This window comes from Anolis carolinensis, chromosome 2 (genome assembly GCF_035594765.1).
Source record: "Anolis carolinensis isolate JA03-04 chromosome 2, rAnoCar3.1.pri, whole genome shotgun sequence".
NCBI classification, from domain to species: Eukaryota; Metazoa; Chordata; class Lepidosauria; order Squamata; family Dactyloidae; genus Anolis; species Anolis carolinensis.
This window is the reverse complement of record NC_085842.1, coordinates 37,489,929-37,510,160: the sequence shown is the minus strand read 5'-3', so window position 1 is coordinate 37,510,160 and position 20,232 is coordinate 37,489,929. Positions and strand designations below refer to the sequence as shown.

General features: G+C 40.3%; 1 protein-coding gene across 3 annotated transcripts in view; it reads left to right on the top strand.

Annotated features, from left to right (window-relative positions):
- fhit (fragile histidine triad diadenosine triphosphatase) overlaps positions 1 to 20,232 on the top strand; it is a 998,292-nt gene that overhangs the window by 275,447 nt on the left and 702,613 nt on the right. The window lies entirely within an intron of this gene.

Genomic DNA, 20,232 nt, shown 5'->3' with positions numbered 1-20,232 from the left:
CGTGGGAAGACGCTTCCACAGTTCATGCCCCCGACTTAGTCCGCCGCTTCCATCAGGCCTACCCTGCCAAGCCGCGGCCCCGCGACTCGAGGAGAGGGGCCATGTTTGAGGGGGGCCTTGGGGGCGGGGATAGTGTGATGACTCATGGGCCTTGTAGTCCTGTTCCTAGTACTATTGTGACAGACGAAGAGGAAAACATGGGATTTTTGCCGGTTCAGCCACAGCCGGAGTCTCCTCACCTGCAGGATGTTGTTGTTTGTCCTCAAGAACTCAGCCAAACAGGCCTTGGGCAGAACTCCCCCCCATTTCCCAGAAAAGAATCTTATTCTCGGGAAAGGGGAAACAGAGAGGCTCATCGGAGGAGTTTACGCATTGCTGCCAGAAATCAAGCTGATTAGGCTTGCTTCCCTTGGGAAATTCTAAGGAGTCACACATCTGGACAGAGTTGGGTTTCGCTTCTCGTTCTCTAGGGAAAGAGTTCTGTTGGCGGGAAAACGAGACCCAATATAGGTGCTTAATGCCAGGGATACTTTGCGGAGTCAATTGTTCAGCTTGAGGAGAGAGATCGTGTGTGGACTTCGTAATCCAGTTCCTTGTTTCCCGGATCAAGTTTCCAGCCTTGTCTTGTTTCACGGACTTCCTTGGACTCTGTTCATGTTTCATGTTTACCTCGTCTTCTAGTCACGGATCCAGCCAAGAATCAAGTTTATTTTCCAGCCTTGTTGTCTAGCTACATTGGACTTTAAGAACTCCGTTGTTTTCCCCACACTATTGCTTGGCAAAGTGTGTGTTTCGGTCAAGTGGAATAAAACTTTGGACTCTAATATCTTATATTGGACAATACATTTCTGGACTATATTTGACCTCATCTGAAAGGTCTACTTCTGAACTATATTCTTCACTTGTTTTTATTGACTTTATATATTTCTTTAATAAAGATATTAGATAGATTCTGGCCTCTGTGTAAGGTTATTGGTGCTCTGCAGCCTGGGTCTTGACAGCTGTGGAACTCCCTCCCTCGCAACATTAGATCAGCCCCCTCCCTCCTAGCCTTCAGAAGGAAAGTAAAAACCTGGCTCTAGGATCAGGCTTTTGGAGAATAATGCAGTGCAATAATAGATTTGGAATCTGTGCAATGTCTATGGAACAACCTTAGACTCCGATTTTTGGATGGCATGATTTTAATATTGAATGTAATGTTTTTAAATGTTTAATATATATTAATTTTAATTCAATTTATTTAAGCTTATGCTTTGTATGTGTTTAAGGCATTGAATAATTGCCATATGTAAGTCGCCTTGAGTCCCCTTCAGGGTAGAGAAGGGTGGGGTATAAATAGGGTAAATAACTAAATGAACAAATCATCGGTCCATACCATCATCACAGTTTTGTGTTAGTTTTGATTGTCTACTACTGGAAAGAGTATCTGAATCATCCACATTATCTAATGGAAGTATAATATACAGAAAGGATTGAAGTGTTTTGGTGAAAACATTACAGCATTTGGTAGCAATATATTTTCTAGTAGAACAGAGACTGTAGCATACCTTTTACTGTGAAAACCAGCATGGCAAAACAACCTGTCATATACAGAATCCTGATTAGGTATGAAGGGGATGTCCTGTCAGTGCAATGATCAAGGAATCCAGGATAGCACATGACAAACAATCTCTTTCCAAAAATACAAGGTAAAGAAAATTGCTCTAGGAGAAATGATTAAAAGACAGAAAGAAAGCTGTGAACCCTGTAACTATGAATTCCCAGCCAGATATCAAGGATGAGAAAAAAATGGATACCCAGAGATATTATGAAAGGAAACAAAAGCCATGAGCCCATTCGGCTGGCATGTCTTATTTATCAGCTTTCAAAAGTCCAATCGAACTTCACTGACTGCAAGTGAAAATGCTGTTTGCTCTGAGTAATATACCCAAGTGACATTAGCTTGATGTAGCTGGGAGCTGTTTGATGTGGTGATAAGCACAGAGAAAAGGAAACATAATTGACTCATTCTTCTTGTTCTCTGCATTTCTCCATCACATTCAAAGGGGACATTTTTGCACCTCCTTTTTCAAATTCCACTTGGGCATAGCAGCAGCTCCTGATGGTGAGAAGGTTGTACATGTACATACACAAACATTTCCCTTTGGTTTCAGTTTCACTTCCATTCCATAACTTCTTGTCACATGGAGAATTCCTTCAGTTTCTAATGTTTAATTATTTTTCTTGCCTGAAAATTAAATTTTCTCTTTTCCTTGAGTGTTTTGGTAGACCTCAGCAGAAAAGGAAATATTTAGGATACTTTTGTTGTTCAAGGAAATGAATATTAGAATCATAGGGTTGGAATAGATCACCAGAACCATCCAGTACTAGGTTTCCACCATGCATCTAGTTTCTCTTTAAAAACCTCCAAAGAAGGTGACTCCAGCACATTTGGAGGCAGCATATTCCTTGGAATGTGGTGGATAGCTATGTGGGATGCATATTTGCAAATGAAGAATAGCACACAGTGTAGGGAATGCCCAGTGTCTGCAAACAAATTTTTAGTTCAAGAAGAGGAAAGTGGGGGGAAAACTCCAGAGATAGGAAAGAAAAAAAATATTACAGAGAGAGAGAAAAAATCAATGCTGTTGGAGTGACGAGAAAAGAAAGACATTTTGCACAGAGGCCTCTCTACCCTGTCAATGCTTGTGAATGGGTTAAAATCATTCAGCATTGAAACATATCTATTTTTTTGGTCTGCGTCTTTTTACCAAGTCATTTGGAGATTAGGTTGGCTGTTCAAATTCATATTGCATCAGCTTTCTGAACTCATGGTTCAGGAAGGAGAATAAAATGTAGTCCAAAGAGTATTTTTAAAAATTCATCTCATCTGGTTGTTTTCGTAGTATGCATGAATTTAGGAAGGGTGTTGCTTTAATTAGAATGCACGTTTATAAATTACTGTGCTTGGTAAACTGAAATTATTCTCAATTTGCTCTACTGTATCATGCAATTGAATGAAAATCTAAGGCTGATAACATGCAATTACATGGATTTCCATTTTGGTCCTTGGATATTCTTCAGTGTGACAGGGCTTGTAGCAAATGTCACTTTATCAACAACGTGCCTCACTTGTCCTCTAATTGCAGGTGGCAGCTAAAGAAGTTCTAATACTGTGTGAATGTGCTCTCTTCAGAGGAGATGAAAAGTGCAGGAAACCTGTTAGGATGGACAGCTTCACTGACACTTATACCATCGTTTCAGTGAGCTCATTCTCTCCCATCCAGTTAGAGTAATTGAGTACTTGGAAATAGTTTTCTAACTGTGATCCTGAGAGAGAAAAGTTGTAATGGGATGCTGGCCAAGAGAAATTTTCATTTAGCACCCATGTACCTGAAGTGAATGCGATGTCAGGATTAGAAGGCTGAAACAGAACTTGAGATATCTGGGTTCAAGTCTTCATTGAGCTATGAAACTCACTTAGACTGAACTATCTCAGTTAGATTTTTGTGATGACAAAATAGGGATGAAAAGAATCAAGCCTTGAACATCTTGATGGAATAATAATAATAATAATAATAATAATACTTTATTTTTGTATCCCGCCACCATCTCCCCGAAGGGACTCGGGGCAGCTAACACGAAGCCCAAAAAGACAAAGTGTGAACAAGTTAAAATATAAAACAGACAATAAAATGGCAAGCAACAATCAGTATAAAATCACAAACGGAGACTTATGATCTGTGGAGGAATTGATTTCCCTGTGCATAGAAACGCCTGAAACTAGGTATTTAACATGGGATGGGAACAGTTGGAGTTTGGGTGGGATGGAAACTATTGTTAATTTCTCCTTTGGAAATGGAAGTCCACTGAATGCCACACTGCTGGAACGGAGTCCACTGAAGCCCTTCAAACTCTGCCCCACTGTTTCTCCCACTGTCTCCCTGCTTCTGGACCTCCATGTGATGAGATCCTTAGAAGATGATTCCCTGTACCTCCACCCCCACCCCCCACTTGTGGGATGAGGTCCAATGACTATTAGTCATGATAGTTCTATGCTGCTTCCAGTTTTGGAGGCAGTCAGTCTCTGAATAGATATTGCTAGAAAACTTGGAGAGTGTTAATATGACCATGTCATTTTTGTGGACTTCCCAAGGACACCTTGCTTTCTCCTTTAGGAAGAAAGATGCTGAACTAGATAGTTTTGTGGCAAACCAAGAATACAACTAGGCTCTTTATAGGCTTTTATCCTGCCAACAACCCTGTGAAGTAGTTTTAACAAAGTTTCGAATAAGCTTGATGCCTAAATGGAGATTTGAATTTGAATCTCCCTGGCTTATTGGCTTTCACCCTTTTTCTAAGGCCTGAATTCGGTGGATCATTATCCTTAATTACTTGCTATGGTACCAGCACAATGATGGAATAGGACAGAAGATGTGGGTTTTGTTTTTGTTTTTTGGATAGGTTCAATGAGTTTGAGGCTACATAAAATGAAACTGTAGGTCTAATTAAAATGTGCTTACATAGGATGACAGTTATTTGAAATACGTCTGCATACTAAAGGCCTCATTATGAACCATGTGCTATATGTTAAAGTGATAATTATGTCAAGGGATAATTAACTTTTTCTCCGAGGCAAGTTTGATAGGTCACTTATGACTCTGTCCAGATTGTTTGTATTTATTAGTTCCAGGAATGGCAGAGATAGCCTTAGCAGCTGAGATCCTTTTAGCTTTTAAAAGTATGGAGAGACATATGTATGCTTTGAAAAGCTTTATTAGCTATTGTAATTCCAGACATGATCAGAAACGTGAAAGAGCTTGCTTTTGTAAACACAATGTGCCTCTGCATGATCACAGCCCCCTACTTCCAAGATAATAATTTGCAAACTACTTCCCTGGTCTTATGTTTTCCATTTTGTGTTTTCTGGCAAAACAGAAAGTTAATAAATTCAATTTAACAAGCCATCTTGTGTTTGGAGGAAGCTCGCACAAACAAGTGATTCAAGGCCATTGCAGAACCAACCAACTTACAGTCAGGTTGAATAAGTGGACAAAAGGACAAAACAGCTCAAGGTTATACGAGTTCAGGACAGATGGCAGTACAATGTCTCCTTTAATATAAAAGTCCCAAGTCTCAATTTAGGGAGGTTTTGGTGACCTGTCACCTTAGATTTCAAATGGTTGTTCCACCAGTTGTAACAAATATCTCAAGGCTAATTAATTAATGCCCTGCTTTTCTCCTAAGGTGAGATGTAAGGCAGTTTACAAGGCTAAAACAAGACATAGCCAATAGCCTGATTACAGTATGACCTCCTTATCCACAGGGGAAACATCCCAGGACTTTGTATAGATAGTAGGTTTGTGCACCGATTCATTTTGGTATTTGCCTTTGGCTTGTTTGGACGCTCGTAACTGCAAGGGCTCTGCCACCATGTTTTTTTTTTTTTTTTACTGAAACATACAACGCGGCTGCCAGTCATGGCTACCTCGGTTCTATTCAGTATCACATGGCACGTGGAGATGCTGCTGCATGCTCACACAGGGTTTCCCTGTGAGCCCTGTCTGTTGAACCAATCAGAATAGAAGAAAGCCGTGACGTGTCTTACACAGACTTTGTCTAATGGGGTGAATGCCTCCATTGCTCAGTTGTGTCCTGGCTCTAAAGAGAGGTGCTTCAGTCCGATTGCCTTGACACTTGCTCACAGCTTTAGCTTTTGGCTTGTCTCATTGAATCTAATTTTATATTTTAATTTTCCTAGATTTTTCTTGATTATTTTCTTGATTTTTTATTTAGGGACTGGGAGTTGGATAGTATGGATGAGTCGGTGCACAGTGTTTGGGGACTTGTGGATGGGTGTGCTTTTCTTTTAGGGTTGTTCTGAGCTTTGAGTCACCTTTTAGCCTTTACTAAAGCCTTTAGCTTCTTCTCTTCTCTCTCCTTCTGCCTTTCTTTCAGAAAATACTTTTTAAAAGATTAATGTTATTAATAATTATAAGAATTCCAGCAAAAAGCAAAACCTCATTCTCATAAAAATCTGCCTACCTAAACCTACTACCAATACCTAATAATTTCTTTCTTTTGTAATCTCATCATAAATTCTCTCTATTGTTTTATTATATTTCTCTCTGTAATCTCTGCCTTCTTAATTTCATTTAATAATAATAATTTGGCTGTTGCCACCTAATAATAATAAAACTATTGGGCTTCTGTGGAAGCTTTGCCAAGCCAACAGAACCCATTGTCTCCCTCTAACTCCAACCTCCATCAGGACATAAAACATTATTGTTATTATTATTTCATAAGAATTGTACTAGCAAAACACCATCAATCCAAGTTCTACCAGCCTTCATCTACCAATCCTATCTTTTGCAATCTCTCTTTGTACACTCACTGCTGTGACGCATGACAAAAAGGCTATTATATCTGTCTGAGACTGGGAGAAGTAGTTAAAGTTGGGCAGTTTTCCCAACAAGGATTAAGCTTGGCTGCTGCTGCTGCAGATATTGCATTTTCTGATTTACTTCTACCTGATGTGCCTCACTGCTGGTGCAAGTCCGCCCCTCCAGCCCCTGCCAGCCTGATAGAAGAAGGCCATTTCAAGTTTCCCTTGTGGTTGTTATTCTCAGATGGTGTAACCTGGCACCCTCCCCACCATGTCCCACCACCTGCTGCTACTTTTCCCTTGTTTGGAGACCTGTGGTTAACTTCAGGATTAGGCGTAAGCAATCAGCAGCCACAGCCAGCAGGCCCAGTTCCCATCTTCTCCCCTTGTCCCTGAACCCCTCCATTGTCCTGTACAGTTAAATAAGTAATCATATACAAAAATGCCATTTCATTTTAGAAGTTGAAATACATTTTAAAACATAATAATAAAGGACCATCCCCTGTAAAAAGATTCTTTTGCACAACCAATTAATCTTCAAGAGACTGTTTAATTTTTGAAAGGTTTTTATATGCTAGCAAAAGAAGATCAGAAAGGAAGCCAATCTGGCCTTCCATAGAAAGGAATTCCACATCTGGGAAGCTGTGATTTAGGCTAAAATTTTAAAATGTATTTGTTATGCAATGCTTTTGACACGAAATAAAAATATTTAAGCTGAATCTGTACTGCCATATAATCCAGTTTCTGAGTCTAGATTATCTGCTTGGAACTGGATTTTTGGCAGTGTAAACTCATATAATCTAGTTCAAAGCAGATAACATGGAACCAGAAGATGGATTATATGGCAGTGTAGATTGAGCCTAAGTCTGCACTGCCATATAATCCAGTTCAAAGCAGACAATTTGAAACTGGACTATATGGCAGTGTAGATGAGACCTGAGAAGGCTCTCATCAAAGTGCCTCATCATTCAGCTTAATTCTATCTGATTAAATTTCCATTGAGTAAATTTCCCTTTCAGCTCCCAGAATTCCTGACCACTAGACAAGCTGGAGTCCGAAACACCTGAAGGGCCACATGTTATCCAGGCCTGCCATAGATGAATGGTAATCAGGTGGCAACAGAGATCCTCCAAAGCAGTGGTTCTCAATTTTTGGCTCTATAGTTTTGGATTATAATTTCAAAACCCTCTAGTGAACCATTGGGGTTTGAGAGAAGCCCTTGTCCATACAACAGCAGAAGCAACAACAACAGCAAATAATAAATAACAACAACAGGTTATTTTCTATTCTGAAATGAATCCTCAATGTGAAGTACTGAGAAACGCTATCAGCTCTTTTCCCTGCTGGGACTGCTTGTGACTGATTCATGCATTTATTTAATTAGTTAGCCCATAACAGTGAATTCCACATATGCCCGTCTAGTATAATATGAAGCAATGCTTCCTTAGATTGGTTCTTCCAGTTTTAATGTAGGCAAAATCAGAAAAATGAAAATGACTCCCGGTTCGGTTTTCTCGTGTTTTGAAAAAAATAGTTAAAGAAATAAATAATTCTCTACATCCCAAAGATGTTTTGAACATCAGCTCATTTGACAGCGAGGTGCTTATTTTTTGTGGGTAATGAGTACATCACAAAGCTAACTGGGTTTCCATACAGTTAAAGGCACTATTTTCATGGCATTAGATAAAACGCCCATTGTATAGGAAAGTGACCTAAGACTACCACATTAGGTTGTAGAAAATATTATTTTTTAAAACATACACACACACATTTTAAATGATTACTTAGCTTTCTTCTTAATAAAATTCTCCATTAGGGCAAGTGCAAACTTCAGCACTCTACTGCTGTTTATTTACTGCATATTATCTAGGAATGCTCTGTACTTAATGTATGATTAATGGCACTTTCCACTTTGCTCCTTGTTACATCATAATCCAGATATGAAATATTGATTTGTATTCCCCTTCAAATGCCCATGTGAAAGAGCAGCAATTAATCTGTGAGTTCAAAGTGTGGGTGCCATGTTGCTAAGGGAATACTCAGTCCTGGAAAGTCAAAACGTTATTACTCTTGGTGGGAAGGAGCCGTGGTAATATTCTCTATGGGTGACCAAACATTTCCTCCTTTTAAAAGCAAAATTGTATTAAGCTACTCATTTATTACTGTAACTTTCTGAAATCCATTTCAGAAGGAAGCGACACAGTCTAGCTTTTCATATTTGGTGATAGGCTGTGTGAGGCTGAAAGCTATTTTTTTCATGTCAAAATCTACTTGAGAAACTGCAAGTTGCTTCTGGTTTGAGAGAATGGGCCGTCTGCAAGGACATTGCCCAGGGGATGCCTGGATGTTTGATGTTTTACCATCTTGTGGGAGGCTTCTCTCATGTCCCTGCATGGGAAGCTGGAGCTGACAGATGGGAGCTCACCCTGCTCCCTGGATTCGAACCTCCAACCTTTTGGTCAGCAGTCATGCGGGCACAAGGGTTTAACCCAGTAGTTCTCAACCTGTGCTCCCGAGATGCTTTTGGCCTACAACTCCCAGAAATCCCCACCAGTTTACCAGCTGTTAGGATTTCTGGGAGTTGAAGGCCAAAAAAAATCTGGGGACCCCAGGTTGAGAAACACTGGTTTAACACCTGGTGCCACTGGGGGGCTCTTCAGCTGAAAGGTGAAATGGGGTCATTAGCACAGGGCTCTAACACAAAAGAGCACCACATATGATTCACATTTAAATTGCTACATTAAGATCATACTCTTATGTTCTCTGATCTTACAGGAACAAAACAGAAAAGTTCCTTATGTTCGTGAAAATCAGTGATTCAGTGAGTTGTTGGGCTTGTCTGTGGGGCATGGTACCAAAGGTTGCAAATAGAAAAAAGAATTGGTGACAATTAGAATTTAGTGAATCAGAATTTGAAAAACTAACTTCCTTCCATCCTTCTTTCCTTCCTTCTTCCCCTTCCTATTCCTCCTCCTCCTCTTCCTCTTCTTTACCTTCTTCACTTTCTTCTTCTTCTTCTGAATTCACCTTGAATTCCCAATGATCATGTTGCCTAGAGCATTTTGGTTTTTCTAGTCCAACAGTTAATGTAAACTCTAAACATAAATGTTGTCTATTCCAAGCCTAATTAGTGATTCAATGGAAGAAGCTCCAAACTTCAAGTTTCCATAAGCCTACAACAGAGCTATTGTGGTCAAAGGAAAAAATGAGCACTAATTTGTTTATCTCTGGATAGTGCAGGTGGGGTTTGATTTATGTCGGGAAGCCTTATCATCAGGAGCCCTTTGTTGTAATAACAAAGGGGTCATAGACATGTCAAAACCTTTTCTTCCTTGTAGATAAAGATCTTGATTTACTTTGATTTAGGGAGAGTTCACAGGCCTATTCCATGCATGGGATAATGTCTTCACCCCACTGGCAATGTAGGATGTGGCTTGTAGTGCTCACAGAGAAAAATACTGCAAATCATTTTAATCTGGTAGGATGGTAAATTGCCATTTGTTGTGGTGATGAACAGTTCAGTTAACAGATAATCACTCTAGTTGCTTCTACTCTCTACCTGTGAAAGCAAAAGGTAGTTGATCTTGGAAAGAACAATCATACTACAAAGGTCTGGGATTATTTGTTTCACTTATGCACTATTTTGCACTTTTGCACTTATGCATTATTAAAATAGTTCATTTGTGTCTTTTCTATATCAGTTTTCCCAGTGTGCACCTATATTTACATACTTTTCCTAGTAAGTGTATTTTTGCACAGAATTTCTCCATCAACTAAAACATGATTCTTTGTATTTTTTTCAATTGTGCACATTGCATTTGTTCACATTATTTCATGGGCAAAAAAGATACCACAGGCATTGCACATGTGATAAATTAAAAGGCTAGGTGTGTTTCATTTCTTTTTGCAGCTGGAATATTTCACTGAGCAGTTTGGCAGGCAGGACTGAAGGGAGCTGGATTCCAACAATAACTGGATCCATTGGGAGCGGTGTTATAGGTTCCTCAGTCCCACATTTAAACCTTCCCTGGGCATTATCACACTCCTTGTGACATCTTTATGCACACAAGTGGTCTGTTCCCTTTCTATCATGGTTGGTTACAGTAGTTAAATGGACAAGATCCAGTAATAACAAATGGATTTCCCACTACCATTCGTATATGAGGATACCTGAGTAATGTATGTAAAATGAATGCTTTGTGTTCTAAAGTCATCTTCAATGGTAACAGGAAGGGCAGCGGGAGCACTTGAGTGTTGAGCTGGAGGACAATAGTTTTCTTCAGGAAAGACAAAGCTATATTTGCCAGTGTTCATTTCCCTCATTCTTGAGTGTGTAAATGGGGGGAAAAAAACCATTTTATCCTCATCTGTAGCCTTGGGGCAAGCAAAATGGTGTTGTCGCAAAGAGACTGCATATGTGTGTTTGTATGTGTGTGTGTGTGTGTGTACTTTATTTCACCAAGGCAGAAAATAGTTGTTTACCGAGATACATTTTTGCACAAATTTCTGAAGCCTAAACAGAAAGTTCCCTGTCTTATTTTTATGCCAGTGCCAAGTCTGTCAAGACTTGTGTGAATTCTACAAATATTTTTCACATTCCTAGTTTGACACTGTTTGAATGCCTTCCCTTACAATTATTGCACATTTTGCTTTTTTTTAAAAAATCTGAATTAATTTCCTTCGATGATCAAATTTTGAATAAGATAAATTTTTCCTGTTGTCAAAGGCTTTCATGGTTGGAATCACTGGGTTGCTGTGAGTTTTCCGGGCTGTATGGCCATGTTCCAGAAGCATTTTCTCCTGCCGTTTCACCCACATCTATGGCAGGCATCCTCAGAGGTTGTGAGATATACAGTATTGGAAACTAAGCAAAAGAACTTTATATATCTGTGGAAGGTCCAGAGTGGGAGAAAGAATTTTTCCTCGTTAGCATACTTCACAGACCTAGAAATATTGCATGCTCTTGCAGTTATATTTTTGTTCCTGTTAGAATAGATGACTGACTGTACTTTGGTCACCCCCGTCTTTTCTCTTTCATTTCATTTCTTTTTATTCCCCTCTCAAGATGGAAAAGAAGTAAAAGCTATATCCCTTTCCTTGAAAGGAGCTTCAATTCTCTAATTGCTCAGGCTTGTTTAGGTCCAGGTAGGTTGCTCTCAACTACTTGAGCAACAATTTTCTACTTTAAATTGCCTTGAAACGGTGACATTTTGGCAGGAGCTTCTTGCCTTCTTACCCCCAAATGATGGTTTTATATCTTGCTAGGCTTGCTCTATTAACACCAGAAACTTGAGCCAAATTTCATTCTCAAGAGCTCTAGAGATTGGTGAGCTATTCATGTTAATGGGGCTCATACTGCTTGCCCTTATTGCAAAGTAGCTAATGCAAACTCTCTACAAAAATGGAAAGGAAGGAAAGACTTGGAATTGCAGCAAATATTGCTGCTTTATATACCAGGTTCAAATCCCAAGAGCGGCTTGAGTGCCCGCTGTTAGCTCCAGCTCCTGCCAACCTAGCAGTTCAAAAACATGCAAATGTGAGTAGATCAATAGGTACTGCTTCAGTGGGAAGGTAACGGCACTCCATGCAGTCATGCCGGCCACATGACCTTGGAGGTGTCTACGGACAACGCCGGCTCTTCGGCTTTGAAATGGAGATGAGCACCAACCCCCAGAGTCAGACATGACTGGACTTAACGTCAGGGGAAACCTTTACCTTTATATACTTAAGAACTGTGTGCATTGTTTCTATGTTTCCCTGATCCCCTTGGTCTATGGACGGGGGGGGGGGGGGGGGGAGAGATGAATTCAGAACAAGCATTATATGTGTGACCACAACATCTATGAGAAATTTCCTCTACTGAAGGTTTTTCCCCTACCTTATGTATATATCCCTGAAGAAATATAGAAAGGGATGTCTGTACTGGATAGAAGAAAACTGTGGTCAACTATGCATGGATATTTGCAAGATGCACCAGACCAGGCATGTAGCCGGGGGGGGGGGGGGGCTTGAGGGGCTCCAGCCCCCCCCCCCCTGAATTTCTCAGGGTAGTCTGCGAAAAGGCCTTATATTTATTATTTAAACTGTTATGTTTATTCATATCATGATCTGATCACCATGCTCAATATATCCCATATGCATGGGGGTATTGGGATAATGATACACAAGGTTTGCTAGGGTAGACCCTCTCCTGCTCAGACTCAGCCCCCCCCCCCCGAACCAAAATCCCAGCCCCTCCTAAAACAAAATCCTGGCTACGGGCCTGCGCAAGGCCAATGTTTGCCACTAAAACCATGTAAATGAGCGATAACATGTTGCAACCAAGGAAGATACACATCCATTAAACATCTTATTTTTTAAGTTTAAAAATGTAGATTTTATTTCTTCATTAAAGAAGAGGAATGGCATAGAACTAGCAGATAACAGACCAGGAAGCAGGCAGAGGAGAAAGCCCATGGAAATGGAATTGATGATATACCCATCCATAATGACATCCTCACTTCAGTTCCCAGGGCTTTGTTTGGAGATACTGTATAAGATATTATCTGCTGTGATCAGGATTCAGGTTTTCCACTGGAGATCAGGCCTGTAGCGAGGGGGCAGTTTTAGGGGTTCAACCCCCCCCCCCCAATTTTTCAGGTTATAAAAAAACCTGGTTTACTCATGAATTGTAACTGGTTAACCAAATCCACATGCTAAGTCTATGAGACACAAAACATTAAGAGCCCCTCCAGGCACTATCTCAAGCAGATATTGACAGGTTTGTAGCAGGGAGGGGTGTGTGCTAGGGGTTAACCCCCCCCCCCCAAATTTTCACCCCCCCCCCAAAATTTTTCTGGCTATGGCCCTGCTGGAGATAGCTTAACCTTGGGGGTAAACTGTCTCAAAGCTGCCTTCCCCAGGTTTACCTGGATCAGTAATCTATGTAGATGTGCGCTAAATCTGCTTCCTTAGTTGGAACTCAGGGAATAGTCTGTGGGTGCAGCTACACTGTAGAATTATTGAAGTTAACCGCCATGGCTCAATGTTATGGAATCCTGGGAGTTTTTTCTCATCCAAAGAGTGATGGTGCATTACCTAACTACAAATCCTAGGATTCTATAGCAATGGCCCATGTCAAGCTGCTTTAATTCTGCACTGTAGATGTAATCTTAGTCTGTGAAAGCTTGTGCTACTTACTTTGTTCTCTCTTTGATGACCTCATCACATGGATGCTGGAATTGCCATGCATTGTAGTGAATCCAGTGGTGAGTGATGGGGGCCATTTGTTGCCCCATGCTCTGCATTGCCCAGCTTATTCCCTACCTTATCCCAGGGGAGAAGCATCCACCACCTGGCTTCCCCCATTAATTCAAATATAGCACAGGAAGCCTCCTGTGTTGTCATGGTGGCAGCATATGCCGAATCTTCTATAGTTTTATGACAGAGCCCCCCTGTAAGTAGTTCAATGTGTTATGAATAACTTTTCAATAATTTCGAAGCATAGGTTCTTTTTATTGCAATTTCAGTCTGAGAGGTTTATCAGAAACTTTACAGAACAACATTTAAACATACAGACATATAGATTGTATGCAACTACATTGGATTCACAAACAACTACCTATTACAGTTACATTGACTAACAAACAAGTAAAAGGGGGTTACATTTTACTCAACATTCACACACATTTACATGCATTCATCCTCATGCATACATCCAAATATTATCATATCCTTTCTCCCTCCTTGGAGAAGCAGCTGCTTAGGCCAGGCCCTTCTTTCCCTGCAGCCTGCCAATGCACTGTTTCAAAACTTCCATAACAACAAAACTTCAAAACTCCAAGATGCATCCTTTTCCCCCTAAGAACAATGCCAAGGACCAGATCCCTGTTTTCCATACAGCAGAAGTGATTTCCTGCAACATGTATCATGACTCCAAAATGCACCCCTTCCTCTTCCCTTGAGAATAGGAGCTCAAAGTGACCAGACTGTGTTCTATTGCATATCTGCCACTCACATACACCATCTCCACTGAGCATGGTGGGTGAACATCTTATCTGTCACAATTTCTGGATTGTCTTAAGGTCACTTATATAGCAATATTTTGCTGATATTGTCCACAAGTTTTAAATGAATGATAGATGTCTTCCATCCTGGAATATCCTGGCTCCATCTCAGTTTCCTAGCCAGATGTTGATTCTTCTTGATTGGTGTTCTCCTTGTGTTGACTTCCTTCTTAACAGTTGTAAATATTTCCTTAACTCGATATAAACATTTCTCTTATCACTGTCACAGTTCTTATCATAGTTTACCAGGCAGGTCAACCATTTCAGGTCTCATTAGAAACTTTTAATTACAGTTCAGCAAGCAGGTAGTTAGTCATTGCAGGCCTTAGTATTTTTAAATGGTGTCTTCAAATTATTAGGTTTCATTCATTCATCTTTCATACAATTTATTCGTACCCACACATATTAAATCCACATTTATCACATCTGCACATTATATTTTTGTGGCAAATGTTGTGGGTGGGAGCCAGTAGGCTCCGTCGTAAAACTATAGGAGATCCAGCACATGCCACCAATTGTGGACCAATTGTCAGTGGGTTCACTTAACAGGAGGAGCCAGAGTTCTAAGTAAGAATAAACAAGGAGAAGTTTATTAATACACATTTAAATAACACATTCAACTCTGAAATATTAAATTATTCACAGTTATAGTATACAATGGCATAATAACATGGTGTTCCATATACGGTATAAAATAGTAAAGTTAATGTTTGCATTTTGGGTTGGTTTAAAAAAAAATTCAAGCAGTGGATAGTTGAATCCATGGGTATAGATTCCATGGATATAGAGGAACAACCGTATTTATGGGGAAAGGATTGTTTTCTCAACACAGAACAAAATAAAGCCTGGCACATAGACACTATTTTCATAGAGAGTTGTCAACTTGTCTTCAGATGACATCTCATTTGCTTGTGACAAAAAAGAGGAAGCCATTGTCCAAGCAGTGAGGGATGAAAAAAGGCCACAGTTTTATTCACTATTTTGGAAGGAACTGGGCTTTCTTTTTTTTACCATTCATGTTAATACCTCATTCTAGCCAATGTGCTTGAGGGCATTTGCTGCTTGGGAGACAGGTTTTGAGACTTTCCATTTAATTTAAGCATTCACCGAAGTGAGGGCAAGTAGAGTTTTTCTTCTAATAATTCTTCTCTCACTAAACATTAAACAAATACTCTCCGAGCATTTTATTGACTGGCTGAGAGCAGTCATGTCTCCTTCCAGCTCTAGCTGTCTTTGCAACCGTACACTTGGTGATCTTATCCCCCCCCCCCCATTTCCCACCCAAGAGTGTCACGGAAGCATCTGCTTTCACTGACTTAACAAGAACTTGACAGTGACCTTTTGAGATTGCTTCAGGGGGTGAAAACAAAACCTACATTATCTCTGTACCGAAATGTATGCTTTATATTTAAGGTGGGGGTGAAGCATATTGTTAGGGATGTTACTAATAGTACATATTACATAATCGTGGCATGAGTCAGGATGGGGGTGCTATAGGCAAGCGAATATTCTGAGCTCTCGTGGGCAAGTGGGCCGGCTTTCTGTTCCTTTGATTTGTGGAAGGCTGAAAAGGGAGGAACAAAGGTGCAGAACTTGAAGAAATCCTAACAGCCTCCTCTGCCATCCTTGTTGCTGTTGCTTTAAACTACTTTATTTTGAATTTTTTTTCCCATCACAAAAAAGCGACACATTCACCAACACTTCATTAACCAACATGACATTAAGCATTTGTTTTAGATGTAACCAACAATTTTCACATGCACATTCTCTTTTCAGAGTCACTGGAGATCAAATGCATTGGAATTAGAACAAGACAATATGTTTTTTTAAAAATCATAATGCATAGGAATCGCTCCAACATTCCTTTTTTTTGCCAGAAACCACAACAACTCTGAGAAATCTTCCCAGAAATTAGGGTGGGAAGCAGTTCTAAATTTTATTCACATTACATTGTCAAATCAACCCTTCATAGGTAGTACCTGGGGGCTGATGTTCACAAAAGCATTCTGCCTACTATTATGAAATCTGCTCTTCTTGTTGTGGGATGATGCATGAACACGTTTGCATCTCATTAATGCAAGTGTCATATCTGATAATCTGGAGGGAAAGTAGGCACTGTCCAGGCATTGCAAATGTATAATTTAATTTGGTAAGCAGATAAGTAAGCAAATAGGTTATGAATACAGGCAAAATGAGGGCAGCTTTATCTAACCAGCTCGTTTCTTGGACTGAAATATAGATTTCGAGCCAATGGGTGAGGAGTAAGTAGTAGGGTCTCATTGGTCATCTGTGTTATCTCAGGGTGCATCAATACTGTAGAATTAATGCAGTTCAGCACGCATTTAATTGCCATGGCTCAATTCTATGGAATCCTGCACATTGTAGTTTGGTGAGACCCCAAAGAAGGCAAAAACCAAGGGACAGAAATGTTGTTTCACAAAATAAAGTTGGATCCCTGATTCACCAAATCTAGTTTTCCAATTCTCCAAATAGATTGGATGAGGAAATTCCAGGACAAGGAAATTCCCTTGAATTCTTATGTTCACAAGTCTAATTTGAAGCCAATCCATTTGTATATCAGAAGGGAAATGAGTTTGTCCATGTATCCCAAAGATTGCATTAGTTTGGTAATGTGAAATCTAGTGACTTGAGAAGAAAAAAAAGGATAAATTGTATGTAATGTGAAAGGCCAATGACTTGAAACTGTGACAAGTTGCTATCATACTGGGCTAGAAGAGTTAGACAGTGTTCACAATTTCCCTATTTGTGTTAAAATCCTTATGTTAGGAGGATAAAAGTGATATTGAGGGATATTTGATGCTATTCAGTCTTATCTTTGATTAATTGATTGATGAGATAGATGGTGAGATAGAACAGATAAAATGAGAGAGAGAGAAGAAATAAGAAATGGCAACATGGGTGAGGAACTCCAGTGTAAAGTAAAGGTAAAAGTAAAGGTTTTTCCCGGACATTAAGTTAGTCGTGTCCAACTCTGGTGGTTGGTGCTCATCTCCATTTCTAAGCTGAAGAGCTGGCATTGTCCGTAGACGTCTCCAAGGTCATGTGGCCAGCATGACTGCATGGAGTGCCGTTACCTTCCCGCCAGAGTGGTACCTAGTGATCTACTCACATTTGCATTTTTTAAAACTGCTAGTTTGGCAGAAACTGGGGCTAATAGCAGGAACTTACCTCTGCTCCCCAAATTCAAACCTCCAACCTTTCGATCAGCAAGTTCAGCAGCTCAACGGTTCAATCCATTGTGCTCCTGTAAAATAGTGGCCATAAATTCATTGAGTTTTAAAGGGATGGAGCAAATTGTATTATTATGACCTGAAAAAGAAGACCTGTATTATTATGACCTGATAAGAAAGGAGGATGAGGAGAGGGTTTGTAACTTCCCTGCTAATCCTGTGATTTGGCAATGCATTGTATTGATGTCTCCTTAGTGGATGAACAGAAGTCAGTGTGAGGCAGAAGGCTTTGGACTGAAATACCATTCAGACTTCCAAATGTGTTTTTAGATAACACTTACAGCTGGCGTCTTACCATTTCAAACAATGAAGACAGAGGAGATGGATATGAGGGATGGAGATGGCAGGAGGTAACAAAGGAGACAATACTGTTACAAGCAGTAGAATTGGCCAAGGATGAGTGGAAATGGCTGAGCCGCTAAGCTGGATGCTTTAAAGAGAACTAAAAAATGAACCAAAAAAAGTGAGAGCAAAATCCAAAGAGAAGCGAAGTGAATATATCACCTGTGAAGAACCATCTTAGACTCCAGGGGAATGTGCACGGCTGGAAAAGCAGTTAGCTTTTAATACACTACAAGTTTATGGTTTTCACACAGTATCCATTCTAATAGTGAGTTTATTAAAGAATAGGTTTTTGACTGCTTCTTGGCTTAGCCGGCAAGTGAGATTTGTTGTACCAGCTTCCACAAACAACATTTGTTATTTCTGTAAGACTGTGACATATTTAGCCACTGCCAATCTATTGGCTGGGGGATATAAGTCTTGTCATAGCCCGCTATCACAGCCCAGGATGGAGTGTATTACGTCTGGGCCAGTCTCTGCTGCTGAGATAAAGCGCAAGAACATGGAGAATATTTGAGAACAAATATGTTTACAGCCGGCTTTATTTGAGGAAGACTCACCACTGACATGACATAAATTTTGCCTCCTAGAGCTGGTGACTTTTATCTAAGCCTTCCATCTCTGTTAAATCTAGTTCGGCGCTTGCTTTCTTTGGAGAGAAGAACAGATGGTTGTGTTAATTTCCAGAGCAACAGCTGGCATAGCCAGACATGTAAGTGCAACCAAACTAGAAAGCTAAAGGACCCAGGAAGTGGCAATAGATCAATTAATAGAATTGAGTTGATTGGTTTTTGAAAAACATTTGTGTAATACAACCCTGAGTCACTGCTGTCCCATATTTCACTTGGTCCTGTTGCATGGGCTTGTGGGGTATTCAGAGTTTCGCTCTGCTCAAGACATTGGTAAGATAGCTCAGTATTTTTTTTTAAAATCAGTTTTTAAAATTCCAATCAAAATCCCAAAAGACTTGTCTGCTGCAACATACAAAGTGTTGCAGCAGACAAGGACTTAAATGGTAGCTGGCAAGCTCTTCATTACAAACTGAAGTCATCTTGAAACCCAGCCAAGCTCCTTATATCTGGAAAAGGCAATGACATCAGCCTTGCTAATGGCTCTCTCTTCAGCTTAGAATTTAGTTGGAATCCTTGGGCCGGACTTACACTGGGTAAAAAGCCAAGAAACTTTAAAACACTTGTGCCTTGTGAGGAATGTGGTTCAGGGTATTCAAGAATACTGGCACATATTCTGGTGCCCTGTCTAAGGCACATATTTCACCAACAAATACATGGAAGCTCTCTTTCTATGAACCGCATCTCTTTCTATGAACCGGCACAGGCTTTAAGATCTACTGGGGAGGCCCCCTTCTTGGTCCTACCTCCATCTCAAGTGTGGTTGGCGGGGACGAGAGAGAGGGCCTTCTCGGTGATAGCCCCCAGCTTTGGAATGAGATCAGGCTAGCCCCCACTCTCCAAACCTTCCACTCACAACTAAAGACCTGGCTTTTCTGACAAGCCTCCAATCATGTTTAAACTCTGTAATAATACATATTAGGACCCTTAGATTCTTAGATTAGTACTTTATAATTCTGAGAAGACATTAATGCTCAGTAAAGTGGAGGACTGTAGGAAAAGAGAAAATCCATTACAGGAGGGTTGATTCAGAGAAGGCAGCAACAGCCTTGAGTGTGCAAGACCTGCGCAGGATATTTAATGTGCTGGATTACTGCAGTACAAATTATTGCCGTGCTAGAAATGTGAGGATTGAAAGTAACCCCCCAGTGATGTGTAAGGATATTTATTTGGGAGGAACAATGCCTACATCCCCTTGCTCATCCACCCCTCCCAGGTATGACCCATCTCAAACACTCGTCTGTGACTAACAGTGCTGGCAATGACTTCTTTTTCTCTATGACAAAGAAGGGTAAATATCTCTCAAAGTTCCAAATTCCAAATTTTCATAGCATTCATCCATGACAGTTAATGTAGTCTCAAGCTGCTATAATTCTACAGTGTGGATACAGCCCTAGCTTTAAATAGCTGCTGAGACTGATGAGTGCTGGTTTCCCTATTGATACAGAAATGACTGCCTGGTATTCCCAGTCCTTTGACATGACAAAAAGAAAAAGGACCCCTGTCACATTTTCATCTGACTACAAATATCACTTTTGCATTGCAAGCAGGACTGCGTATATCAGGCCACCACTTCTTGATCAGCAGAGGAATGGAACCCT